Here is a 13,670-nt window from a genome sequence, read left to right as displayed (position 1 = left end):
CTCTCTCTCTCTCTCTCTCTCTCTCTCTCTCTCTCTCTCTCTCTCTCTCTCTCTCTCTTCTCTCTCTCTCTCTCTCTCTCTCAAAATGTAGCATATTGCTGCTACATCAGATGTTAAGGTCCTCTACCTCCAATCCTTTCTTTATCCACACATCCTCTGATTTTATTTGTCACTGATAAGTAAGGAGAATGCCATTTGCCTTTTTTGTCTGCGGCTCTTGCTGTTACAGATTCAAGGGAGCTTCTGGATTTTCAAAGAAAGTGGTAGAAGAAGACAAAAGAAGAAATGCCAGGAAGAGTAGTGCACAGGTGGTCCCAGATAGAGCCATGCCAATTTCTAACATCTGTGAATTTCCTTAACTTTTTTCTTTTTCCTCAATTTTTTAAAAGATAAAATTCACTTGAGATTTTCTAGCTTCATTACCTCTGCACTAAGCAACTTCAGCTATTTTCAAGATAAGGTGCTTTAATAAAGAAACTATTTTAAACAAGAAAGCCTACCTGCATAGGATGTTTAAAATATATATTTGAAATGTTTATTTGATTGATAGTAAAGATTATGAATATTGAATTTAAGCTTAATAATATGCAAATAACTTTACAAAGAGAATTAAACCACTCCCTATCCCACATGGTTAAGACTAAGAACGAACCCACTGAGCCCATCTGCATTTGAACCAGAGATTTTTTTTTTAAATAGAATTCCCTTCCTATGTTCCTATATCCATGTCAGTTGTTACCTCCTGGTTATAACCTGGGTATACTGAGAGGTAGATATTTTTTTAGGCTGCCAAAAAACTTTATTAAGTTAGTGTGCCTAGGGGCCTACATGAAGTGAAAGCATGTTCCAAAGCACTGTGCTTAATTAATAATTCAAATATATATAACCTATTAATCAAGGTAATAAAGCATTTTACATGTCTTTAGATCCTCAAAACAGCCCTCTTAGTTAGGAAGAGCAGGAATCATCAGGCCCATTTTAAAACTGAAGAAACTAAAATTCTGGGAGACTTGTCCAAGTTCACAAAGCTACAAAATAAGTGGCAGAGCTAAGACAGGCACCTAAGCCTATTGCCTCCAATTTCTACACTTTTTGTACTGCACCACATAGACTCAGTAAACAGCCTCCTTACTTAAAAGCTTCTGGTTCAGAAGACAAAATCCTTAATAAATATGCTAAGTAGTATTTAAATGAAATGAGTGCCCACAATAATATAATACAATAAGCATTTAAGAAATGTGTACTATGTGCTGTTGTTCAGTCACATATATGTGCACATATACATATATGTTTGTGTGTATGCATATACACATATGTTAGATCAAGTAGAGCTCATGGGCAAACTTAGCTTCCCCTACTAGTCAGGATAAAAAAAATAAGGCCGTTGCATATTTGCTAAATTTATTTCATGCTACATTAGAGAAATATCATTCTAGTAGCAATTATACAATTTCCTGAAATGAAACCTCAAGTTCACATAATAAAAGGTGGTATATTATAGAAAACAAAAGCTGAGAAGAGAATTCTCCTAGAGGAGAGTGACTTTTGCCTTTTTAAATTTTTTTTGGTCTCTGGTAAGTATATTGCTTTATATACAGTAGGTAACTAATACTTAATTGCTGAATTAATCAATCAAAGCACATTTATTAAGTATCTACTTTGTACCAGACACTGTTCCAGCCTGGGATTTTAAAGAAATAAATGAAGTAGCCTCTGCCTTCAAGAAGCTTACTTTCCAACCATGAGAGATAACATGTGTATGTATGTATGCATGCATGCATGCATGTAATGTATATATGTAGACATATAAAAATAGATACAAAATGATTTGACAGGAAAGCACTAATCACTGAAGGAATCAATGAAATGAAAGTCTACATTCAAGAACTGTAGAGTCTGAGCTAAAATTTGAAGGAAACTAGGATTTTAAGTGGATGTGAGAGGAAAGTACATTCTAGTTATGGGGGACAGTCAGAATAAGGCACTTGGAAAGGGAAGGTAGTGCCAAGAGAGGAAGAGGAAGATCAGTTGGGCTGAATGATAGTATGTGTGAAGGGAAGTAATATGCAACAAGACTAGAAAAGTGGGATTGGTCTAGGTTGTGAAAAGCTTTAAATTCTAAAAAGAGGAGTTTTATTTGATCCTGGAAGCACTAAGGAACTGCTGGAGTTTACCTGAGCAGGGGAATAAAATGATCACAACTGCACTTTGGGAAAATCACTTTGGTAATTAACTTGAGGATGGATTCAACTGGGGAGGGAATTGAAGACCAATTACATAGCTATTGTAAATAGCTCAATGTTTAGAAATTGCTTTCTAGAATGGTTGTACCCATTTCAGGTCCACCAGCGGTATATCAATGTGCCTGCTTTTCCACAGCCCCTACAATATTTATCATTTTCCATTTTTGTTATCTTTGTCATTTTGATGAGTGGGAGATGGAATCTCAAAATTGTTTTAATTTACATTTTTCTAATTTTTAGTGATCTGGAGCATTTTCATATATATATGTATGTATATATATACATGTAGATACAGATATAGATATACACATACATATACATATAGATATGGTCTGGGTTTCTTCCCTCCAGAATTGTTTATATCCTTACACTATTTATAAACCAAAGAATGGTCCTTATTCTTTTGAATTTGAATCAGTGTCTTATGAATTTTGAAAATGATACCTTTATCAGATAATTGCTTCCCTTTTAATCCTCAGCTTTATTGGATTTATTTGTTCTAAAACTTTTTTTAAAATCCATTTTGAAATGTCTAATATGTAGTTTGTAATTTGTGACTAGAACTCTATAGAGTGATTAGGGATGCAAATGTAAATTTAGTAATCATCAGGATAGAAATTATAATTATACTCATGGGAGCTGATGAAGTCATTGAGTATGAGAGTGAAGGGAAGTGGTCCATGGATGGAACCTTGAGGTTCACTCACCCATCAGTGTGACAAGAAGAGAACGTGATTATGACCTAGCAAAGAAATCTTATAAAGTGCAATCAGAGAGGAAAGAAGAAAATCAAGAGAATCAGTGTTAGGGAAATGTAAAAAGGAGAGAGTATCCAGGGGAAAGAGTGGCAAATGATGAAGAGAAGAATGAGAATCAGGAATTTAGGAAATTAAATTGAATTTCATTAGTCCATTAAAACAAAGAATTATTTCATATTTGGACCAAGGAAATAAAATTCAGTAAGAGGAAGAAATATTTTATCATTATCCATGCACATAATACTTGCATTAAGAAATAACCATAAAAAACTTCAATATATACATGATGTTCCCAAAATCTTAGTACCTTTTTTTTTAAATAGATAAACTACACTAAGACTTTTGGGACACCTTACATAATAGATTATAATTCACCCAGTCCTCTCAATGTGCCTTCCCAGGGAAACTAATACTCATTTCCTTTATCAGTTAAAAAGAGAAAGGGGGCATTCAACCGGGAAAAAAAAGGCATTTTAGACTGTGTCTCTACATGTCAAAACAACCCAGTAGAAGTTTAATAGATTGAAGTGATCAAAGCAATTGGTTGTTTTGGTATAAAAGATATGTAAACAACTCTCTCCCACAAAGGTTCTATTGTGAGCATTATTATAATATTGTTATTTCATTTTTGAACTGAGGCATTGCATGAGTGCCCCATGTTAACGATCAGTTCAGTGTAAGATGTAGGACAAGAGAATCAGCTATAGATTCACGGCCACATCTGTTTTCCTAAGACTCACTTAGTTTCAATCAATGACAAACTTGTACAATGCATGTCACCTACCAGTCAAAACAATTTAGATGGATGTCCATTTGTTTAAAGGCATATGATTAAATAGTTGTCCTATTGTCTTGTCCTGTAAATGGTTATCTTCAACAAATATTTAACAAGTACTAAGTGATTCTGTTGCTAGGTACAGTGGAGAATAAGTAAATAAAATAAAACAACTGGGACAATTTCTATGCTTTAGGATTCCACAATCTAATAGGTGAAATATGATAGTAAACAAATAACCATAATAGAATACAGAATATGAAAAATGGGAAAGCTAGGTATGAATGAAGCTGTATAAAATATGTTAAGGGAAGAAGGATCATTTCTGCCCCCTAAGGATCAGGAAGACTTCCTGGAAGAGGTGATATTTGGCTGGGTCTTGGAAGAAAGATAATTGCTAGAAAATAATGGAAACATCTTAAAAACCTTTAGGGAAATATGAACTTGCTTTCTATCATTGCATTGAATTGCTGGGTTGGCAAAACCTAAGTCAAATGCTATCTCTACTCCTCCTTCAGAGAAGCTTTCTGTGAGTTCCTTCCTCCTCTAACTCATGAGCAGAAATCTGTTTCTCCCTCCTCTGAATTCCTGAAGTATTTTGTTGGGCTCTTCTCACATAATTACATTTGATTAACATTTATGAGTAAATGTTTTATTTTCTCTATTGGATTCTAAGACTCAAGAGGTAAGAGATAGTCTTCTAATTCATCTTTGTCTTAAAACTAATCAACAGTGTCCCTTCCCTGGCAGTACCTTCCCCACTCTGCTTCTTCGGCTTTCTTCTGTGTGTTGTCTTCCTTGATTAGACTGTAAGCTCCTCGAGAGCAGGTTGTTTTTTTTCCCCTTTTTTCACATTCCCTGAGCTTATCACAGTGCCTGCCACACAGCAGGAGATTAATAAGTGATTATTGACTATTGACCCTTCTGACTCAAAATCCAGTATGCTGTTTCCAAAGTACCAAGCCACCATATATGTACTATTTAACTTCTTGATGACATGCACTTCCACCATAGAGCAAGTCAGTTAATAATGGTGATAATATTCATAATAATTCATCTCTTTGATCACACAGGATCACATCATGGTCAATAAACTCAATACAAATGGTAATATTTCTATATTAATGTTTGTGTGAAAGTCTCTAAAAGAAAGCACCAGAAAAATTCTATAGGAATTTCTGGGGAGCCTATTAAAATCCTGTCTAGATTATTCTAAAGAATAAATTGTTAATAACTGATCCATCAACATTCCTACCAGAATGTAAGCTCCTTTAGGGCAAGGGCCACCTTGATAGTTTTATTTGTAGACCTGGATCTTAATGCAATGACTGACATATGAAATTATCATTTATCATGTTTTGTTTTGCTTTGTTTCCCCTTTCATATCTATGTTTCTGTAGTGAGATCATGGCAAATAGAGTTCGCAAAGAGTACTTTGAGGCAATCTGTTTCCTTTGAATCGCCCTGTAATGGTAATGGTAATGTGAAGATCCTCCCTGCCCCTTAATAAGCCTAAGGGAATCTGAAGACCTTCCCAGCTTTGGAAATATACCCTGCTCCCTAATAGGTTGAATGTCATTACATGTAGCCTGTGGTGGGAGAAGTTTGCTGAAGGGTGGAGCAGAGCCCACAGGAAGCTGGGAGTAAAAGCAGCTAGACATGGTGGGAGGAGAGGAGGAAGCCTAGGGAGACAGTTAGGCTTGTGAGTAAATGTTGGTCTTTGCTGCCTGCTGTGATAGATAGGCTTATGTTGGTTTATGAGAAAGCTAAAGGATGCTGTGACTCTCTGTGCTGTTATGGTTTATTAACTTCTTTGCTACTATGATGGAATTGGCTTACTGGTTTTGGGATTTGGTTTTCTGCTGTCTGAATAAATGTTTTGTTTCTGTTTTATATATGGAGAGTCTGTTATATTTTGTAATTGAGCACTAGGCAGACACATTTAAAAGGACCGTTGGTGCTGTGAATACTACATTGGCTCTACATTTAGCAACAAGTGTTTAAAATCAATAAGAATTGATCATGCAATAATCAATGTGCTATAAAGACTAAATTATGTTAATATGGTAAGAAGTGCTATCCATAAAGACCAAAGATAGGATGATCCCTCTAGCTTTGGGTAGATCCTCAGTGTAGACTTTATAGAAAGATAGGACTCAGACAAGAAGTACATAGGATGAGAAGGCATGGATAGATGCATTTCCTGCATCAGAAAGGCCAAACCCTCCCATGATACTCCATCTGCCATCACCGAGTCTTTGCATAGGTTCTTTCTCATGTTCTTCCTTCTTGCATATGCCTCTTGGAATCCCTAGTCATCTTCAAAGCTGTTAAAAAATTTCTTTGTTGTTCCCTAAAGCTGTCTGTGTGTCCCTAAACCACCAAAATTTTCTTATATTTACTTTATAAATACTAGAATATATACATGCTGTCTCCTCTAATGAAATATAATCTCCTTGAGGGAAGGGACTGCTTCACTTTTTTTCTATATATACCAGGGTCTGGCACATAGTAGACAAGAAATGCATTGATGTGAATATGTTGACTGATTAAAGTACTTGACAATTTATACAAATATTTAAATAAAGTATCCATGTATTCCCATGGAGTTTTTGAGGGAGGATTTTGGTAGTATCCTGCAGTAAAATAACTTTAGCCCTACATCTTAAATTCAACCTGCACAGTACTTAAATTAAGATCTGTGATCCCATGTCAATGTGAGAGCATTCAGTCTCTTTTCTAAATAAACATAGATTTGCATTTATGATTAAAGGTTATAGAAGGTTTTTAATGCCAAGATGCTTTCCTACTTCTACTTACTACTTATCCCACACCCTCCTCCCATTCACCTAGCTTCAGGTATAAACTCAGTCAACAAATTTATTAGCCTATGCATTATATTTAGGACTATATATTTGTTACATAAATCACAAAATACATTTTAAACACCCAAATATATAATTTAATAAAATAAGCCCTCCACTGTAGCATTCTGGGCAAATGGAATCCATTAAAATATGCTTTTCTTATAATTTCCAGAAGCAGTCTGGAAATCCCAAATGTGGTAAACAGTAAAAATATTTCTTCATAAAGAAAAGAGAGGGGAAAAAAGCCATATTTATATGAAAATGACAAAGTAAAATCACACTCCCTGGATGGGTAGTCCAAAATGCTAAGACAAGAGGAAATTCATGGCCTGTTGTCTACAGTACAGATAAGACCACTCCAAGGAACTGCCATACAAATACTGAGGAAGCTTACCCATGCTGACCAATCTATTAACTAGAATTACACAGACGTTATTAATATAGTATACTTTCAAAAATGAGGTCCCTAAAGTAAGAAATTGCTTAAATATTAACAGTACAGTGAGAGAGGAATTGGAAAAGATTACCCTTTCCATAAATATTACAATAGACTAACTTACTTAGACACTAACATCTAAAATGTAATTATATTCTAGAAGGGCTTTCCCTTCTAATAAATATAAATATATTAAATAAATAAATTAATTAAATAAATAAATATAGCAAATTACAATGCAGTAATTCCTTTTAGCAAATACAGAAGAAATATTTTACCCACCTTAGTCTACACAATCAGGGCTTTCCTGAAGAAATGCCCAGTGTAAACACTCAATGACAAAAGCTCTAGAATTCAATTCAAATGATCAAATATTTAAGTACCTTCTATATCTGAGGTATCATATTGGGAGCTTGGAATGCAAAGATAGATACAACACAGACACTGTTCTAAAGGAGCTTACAACTTAATAAGACATGATGTTTGGTGACCAAGATATAGCCAATTTATTGCCAAAGGCTCCGATGAGTGAGGTAGCTGTGGGCTAGAACAGGCTCAGGTCTAACAGCACAAAATGTAATAAGGTACCTGTGTCTTAAGGAAAGTTGAGAGAAACAATTTCCATTCCCTACCCAACCATTTCTTGGTAGGAGATGGAGCCACATTTTAAGGATTAATGACTATTTATCTTGAAACGGTGTTGAACCAAAGAAGGGAGGAAAACACAGGCTATATACTTCATTGAATAGAGAAGAACAGTAGCTACCATACAAAGAAGACATAACTAGATAATGTATTATGATAGAGCCCAAGTGATCTGATAATAGACCTTGGTGAGTATGTGATTGTTGAGAGATGGACAAGAGGTTGCTTGAGTATAGCACAGAAAAATAGGTTATAAGATGTCTTGTGTCTCAGAAGTTGGAGTAGGATTTGTGAGATGGCAGTTAAGTAGTCATGGAAATTCTACTCTCTCTTCTTTAAGTTATGTGAAATAATAAAGTTTCTTAGATATATGTCTAAAATACAAATTTCTATATCATCCTGTAACCCTGACTAGAATTCTACAGGATGTCATAGCAGGAAAACAAAAATGGAACACATCAATGCCTAATGTAAAACATAATGTATTTGGTGCTTTTCTTTTTTTTTTTTTGCCTTTTTTGGGAGGGCAATTGGGGTTAAGTGACTTGCCCAAGGTCACACAGCTAGTTTTTTGTGTTGTGTCTGAGGCTGGATTTGAACTCAGGTCCTCCTGACTCCAGGGCATTGCTCTACTCACTGCACCACCTAGCTGTCCCAATTTGGTGTTTTTCAAAAGGCAACTGAAAGGCAGGATGAAAAAATGCTAATCATTCGTTCATTCATCTATTAACTCACCACATTGTCTCTGAATACCCACTATGGAAAGGTATTAAAATTCTACTTCTTATGATCAATCAATCAATCAGCTAGCAAGTGACAACTGTATGCTAGGCAATGTGCCAGGTGCTAGGGATAACAAGACAGAAATGGAACAGTCTTTGTCCTCAAAGAACTTATAACTTATTAGGGCAGACAAGGTTGTATGCATATAAGCATACACAAAAAAATGCAATGTAATTTTGGAGAGAAGGAACAAGTAACTGCAGGGGATCAGAAAAGGCCTCTTATATGAGGTAGATTTTGATATGAACTTTAAAGGAAATTAGACATCTAAAAGGCAGGGGTGAGGAGGGAAGATGAATGAAGTCCTATGGAGTGTGATGAGTAAGGAATATCAAAAAGGCCAGTTGGCTTAGACCATAGGTTGTGTGAAGGATAGTAATGTATAATATTTCTAGAAAGGCAGGTTGGGACCAGGTTGTAAAAATAGAGGAGTCTGTGATTCCAGAGTTAATAGGGAGTCAACTGGAGTTTATTGACCTGGTCAGTGATGTGGTCACACCTGTCAGAATGGAAAGAGCCTTTACTTGGAGGACATGGTCTACAGATAACTGACAATAGGGAAAAGACAGAGATGGCTCAATTATTATTTTTGTTTCTGTTTCCTCTGACAAGGCAAACATCCACTATATTGGACATGACCAAACAAAAATATCTAGCAAGGAACTGGTACACAGCATAAAGAAGGAGAGAGTAAGACAGCAATTAGTTGTCCTTGATGATTTCAAGTTGCCTTGCCCAGATGAGCTATTCACTTAGAGAGTAAAAGAACTGGCAGGTATGATTGCTTATCCAACATCAGCAGCACTTGAAAGATGGTTGAACACAGTAGCAGTTCCACAAAATTGGCAAAAGTCAAATATTTTTCCAATTTTCAAAACAAAGGAAGATAAAATTTCTTCAAACTATCAGCCTATGTATTTGATGCTTCTGAAGATTCTAAAATGCATCACTGAAGAGAGGGTTAGGGAATATTTTTTTTAACTGGTGATTACAAAGCACCATCATGGATTTATCAAAAATAAGTAATGCCAGAGGAATTTTTTAAAACAAATTTACTAAAGTACTGGATCAGAAGAATAATGTCTATATAGTTTAAATTTGTCAAAGCTTTTGATAAAATATTGCATGTTCTTCTCATGGAAAAGATGGAGAAATGAGACTAAATAATATTTTTATACAAATTTATGACTAATTGGACAGAAAAATTCAAAGAATAAAGATTCAATGTCAATATGATAGGACATCTCCAGTGGAGTACCCAGAGATCTGTGCTTGGCCTTGTGTAGTTTATCATTTTTATCAGTGATCTGAATAAAGGCATATGTGATAGTACTACACTGGTTAGGCTAGATTTTTCCTAAAAGCTAACAATACTTGGGTTCAAAAAAATCAGCTTCACAAATTCAGGGTAGGGAAGTCATGGTTAGATAACTGTTCAAGGGAAAGAGATCTAGGAGTTTTAGTCAAATTAGTGGAGAGAAGAGGGCTACTGGGTGGGATATTGTGGAGTTAGAAATAACAAGATTTGGTAACTGAATGGAAATGCAAATAAGGGAGACAAAAGAATTGAACATATTGTGAGGTTGCAAACCTGAGTGGCTATCAAATGGTCATATGTACCCTCCCCAGAAATAGATAAATTAAGGAGAGGAGAAGGTTTTGGGAGGAAAGATAATGATTTTTATTCAGGACATAGTGAGTTTGAGACTCCTCTGGGACATCCAGGTGGAGATGTCTAGCAGACATCTGGAACTGGAGTTCAAGAAAGAGTTAAAGGCTGGTTATAAAAATTCAGGAGTAATCTACATAGAGATAATAATTGAACCCATGGGAATGAGCACTGATGAGTTCACTGAGGTTGTATTGAGAAAAAATGAAAAAAAATGTGGAGGGGAGGAACCTCTTTCAGTAATTAATATGACCTTGGGCAAATCATCTCACTTCTGTGGAACTAGATTTCCTTATATATAAAAAGGCGATCTCTTAGGTCTTGATAAGTTCTAAAATTTTATGATACCTACAAATGGAATAAATAATACATCATTCTCTTCTCACAGACTGAATGAAAGAGATTTGTTTGTTATTACTCTCTAGTGTCACCACTCAAGCAAGTGGGACATTATTTTACTTTACTAATTAATCCAATCCATTTTGCACAAAAGTGTCAAAAATGACATTCCTAAAGCACAGATGTGACCATGTAACTTCCCTATCCAAGAAGCTTCAGTGGTTCCCTGTGAAATAGAAACTCCTGTCATTGACATTTAATGTTCTCCATAATCTCCTTCCAACTTATTTTCAACACTTTAAATCACTTCCTCTCAATTTCTACATCCAGACAACTGGTCTACTCAGCTTTGCACCTCTTCTTTCTTCCTATTCATGTCCAGCTCTTGGGATTCCCAGTTCCCTTAAAAGCTCAGCTCAAATTTTACCTCCCACACTAGAACTTTCCTGATACCTGGCCACAAATTACTTTGTGTTTACTCTGTGTGTGTGTATTGTTTACTTATCTGTATACATGTCATTTTCTTCATAGATTGTAAAACCCCTTGAGGACAGGACTTATTTCATTTTTGGTTTTGCATACCTAATACCTGGCACATAATATAGTAGGTACTTAATAGATGTTTATCAAATTGAGTAAGAAATAAACTGCAGGTCTTGAGACTTTTAATCCCAAGATCTTTATGCTTCATCAACTTTGAAAAGAATATGCCAGAATATACCACAGCATTTATATTAAAGTTCAAAGAAGGAAGAACTTAAAGAAAGCTTAGGTACAACAAAGTATTTCACATCAATTTTAGGCAGCTTCATTTCTCTGCCCCTGATGATTCTTCAAAGGTAATTTATCACTGTCTTTCTCACCTCAGTTGCTCTAGTCTCTCTCTAGGTCCCTGTTAAATACTCTAAGGCATTGGTAAACTGCCATGAATAACCTAAGGGATATTGGTATAGTAGAAGCCAAGAATATTTGGGATAATTGATCTGCTGTTCTCTTTAAAGTTAGGCATACTCAACCAGGCAGGAAAATGGACTTTAGAGGGCATGAAAAGGAGAATACAACAGTGATAAAAGCCAAGTTAGAGTAGAGAAATGGAACCAGGGCAAGGATTTTTGGGAACAGGAAAGAGAGTACCAGGCACTCATTAAAGGGTTAACATTTACATTGATTCAAAAAGAAGAGTGGGTGATTTGGGGATATTTTATACGATTCAAAGGAATTTTTAAAAATAGCAATCCACAGAACCCAACTTATAATACTGTTGTTGTTATTATAGCTAACATTTATATAGCTCTTACTATATGCAAGGCACTTTGCCATTATGATGTCATTTGATACCAACAACAACCTTGGAATGTAGACACTATTATTATTCCCATTTTACAGATAAGAAAACGGAGGTAAACAGAGGTTAAAAGATTTGCCCAGGGTCACACAGTTATTAAGTATATGAAGCCAGTTCTGAATTCAGATCATCCTGAGTCCAGGCCTGTCACTCTATCTACTGAACACGCACCTATATGCCCCTACCTTAGTAATTTAATTTAACTTAGTCAGATGTTAGTTTATCCCAGTTTGAATTAATTTTTCCCTTTATTTTGTGTATTAATAAAATCTAGCATAAAAGATGGATGTATAATAATAGACAATTGGTGATTGTGAATAGTTGCATTCACATCAATTCAATAAGAAAATATTAATTAAGCATTGATGATGTAAAAGTCATGAGAGGCTATATTGGGTCCTACTTAAAAGAGCTGGCTTCAGAGTCAGAAGAGCTGGGTTCAAATCCCATGTCTGACACTCTGATTTTGTGACCCAAGGCAAGCCTTTTAACCTTAGAGTATCTAAGGCAGTGTGTGTGTATGGGGGAGGGGTGGGAGGTGGGGGAGATGTAGTATATGAATTGCAGGAAAACTTCCAAGCTGAATTAGTAGAAATTTCCATACTAAATACTGCCCTATAAAGATGAAATCATAGCTTAGGAAGAAAAAGAAAAATGGGGCATTGAGGTGGCACAGTGGATAGAGTGTAGGACCTGAAGTCAAGAAGATTCATCTTCCTGAGTTCAAATCTGGTCTCAGGCACCTATTAGCTATGTGACCCTGTGCAAGTTACTTAACCCTGTCTGCCTCAGTTTCCTCATCTGTAAAATGAGCTGTAGAAGGAAATGGCAAATCATTCCAATGTCTTTGCCAGAAAAACCCCCAAATGGAGGCACTGAGAGTCAGATATTACTGAAAATGACTGAATGACAACAGACAAAAATGAAACAGTTGTTGGCCTCATGAAGTTTTCATTCTAGGGGGTAGGATATGTGTGTGCATGCGTGTGTGTGTGTATAAAAATGTTGGTGTGGTTGGGGGGAAAATAGGCATTTATATATCGCCTATGTGCTAGCATTTAAATATCTCATCTGATTTTACCATCCCCAGATCTTTCTGTCCTTGTTCTAATGAAGAACCTGAGAAAACATCTCCACAAGCAGTCTTTAAGACCTTAGTTAAAAAGGAGAGGGAAAAAAACAAACACTTATTAAACTCCTCCTAGGTGTGAAGCATTATGCTTTATAAATAAATATCTATTTTATTCTCACAACAACCCTGTGAGGTAAGTGCTGTAATTATCCCCATTTTATAATTGAGGAAACTGAGGCAGACAGAGGTTAACTACTTTTTACAGGGACACAGCTAGTAAGTGTCTGTGGCTGGATTTGAACTCCTGACTACAGGCCACTACTCTATCCACTACCCCACCTAACTATTCCTAATTGAACTCTAGGCGATGCAGGAAAGGCCTCCTCATCCCTGCAAAAAAAGATTGCAAGGGCACAAGGAATTTTAAGTTAAGAAGGTAACAGGGTTGTGTAGACTCACAAAGGTTCAGAAGCAGGAAATGGTAATGGATTGCTGGGTACTAAGAAAAACAAGTGGGCTGGTTTGGTTAGAATATAAATACAATGCTTAGAAAGGCAGACTAGAGTCAGAGAAGGGTGCATTTTATCTGCTAGTCTACTAGGTCTACTAGATATCAACTAGAGTCTACTTGCAGCCAGTGAAGTTTATTTGGAAGGGTGGGACAGGAAGAGACAAAGATAAGATCGGGTCTATACTTTATGAATATCAATCTGATCACTATGTAGGGGTTAGATTAGA

At 35.8% G+C, this 13,670-nt stretch overlaps 1 protein-coding gene and 1 pseudogene across 2 annotated transcripts in view; one reads left to right on the top strand and one right to left on the bottom strand.

Annotated features, from left to right (window-relative positions):
* Nucleotides 1-359, top strand: part of LOC138152150 (uncharacterized) — a 17,600-nt pseudogene extending 17,241 nt beyond the window's left edge.
* Nucleotides 1-13,670, bottom strand: part of MACROD2 (mono-ADP ribosylhydrolase 2) — a 2,250,628-nt gene that overhangs the window by 883,180 nt on the left and 1,353,778 nt on the right. The window lies entirely within an intron of this gene.

The sequence above is a fragment of the Petaurus breviceps genome, unplaced genomic scaffold (assembly GCF_028583685.1).
Source record: "Petaurus breviceps papuanus isolate PSGF00001 unplaced genomic scaffold, PetGlider_PUasm1.0 90919, whole genome shotgun sequence".
Lineage (NCBI taxonomy): Eukaryota > Metazoa > Chordata > Mammalia > Diprotodontia > Petauridae > Petaurus > Petaurus breviceps.
The sequence above is the reverse complement of the archived record's forward strand: the minus strand, read 5'-3'. Positions and strand labels throughout refer to the sequence as shown.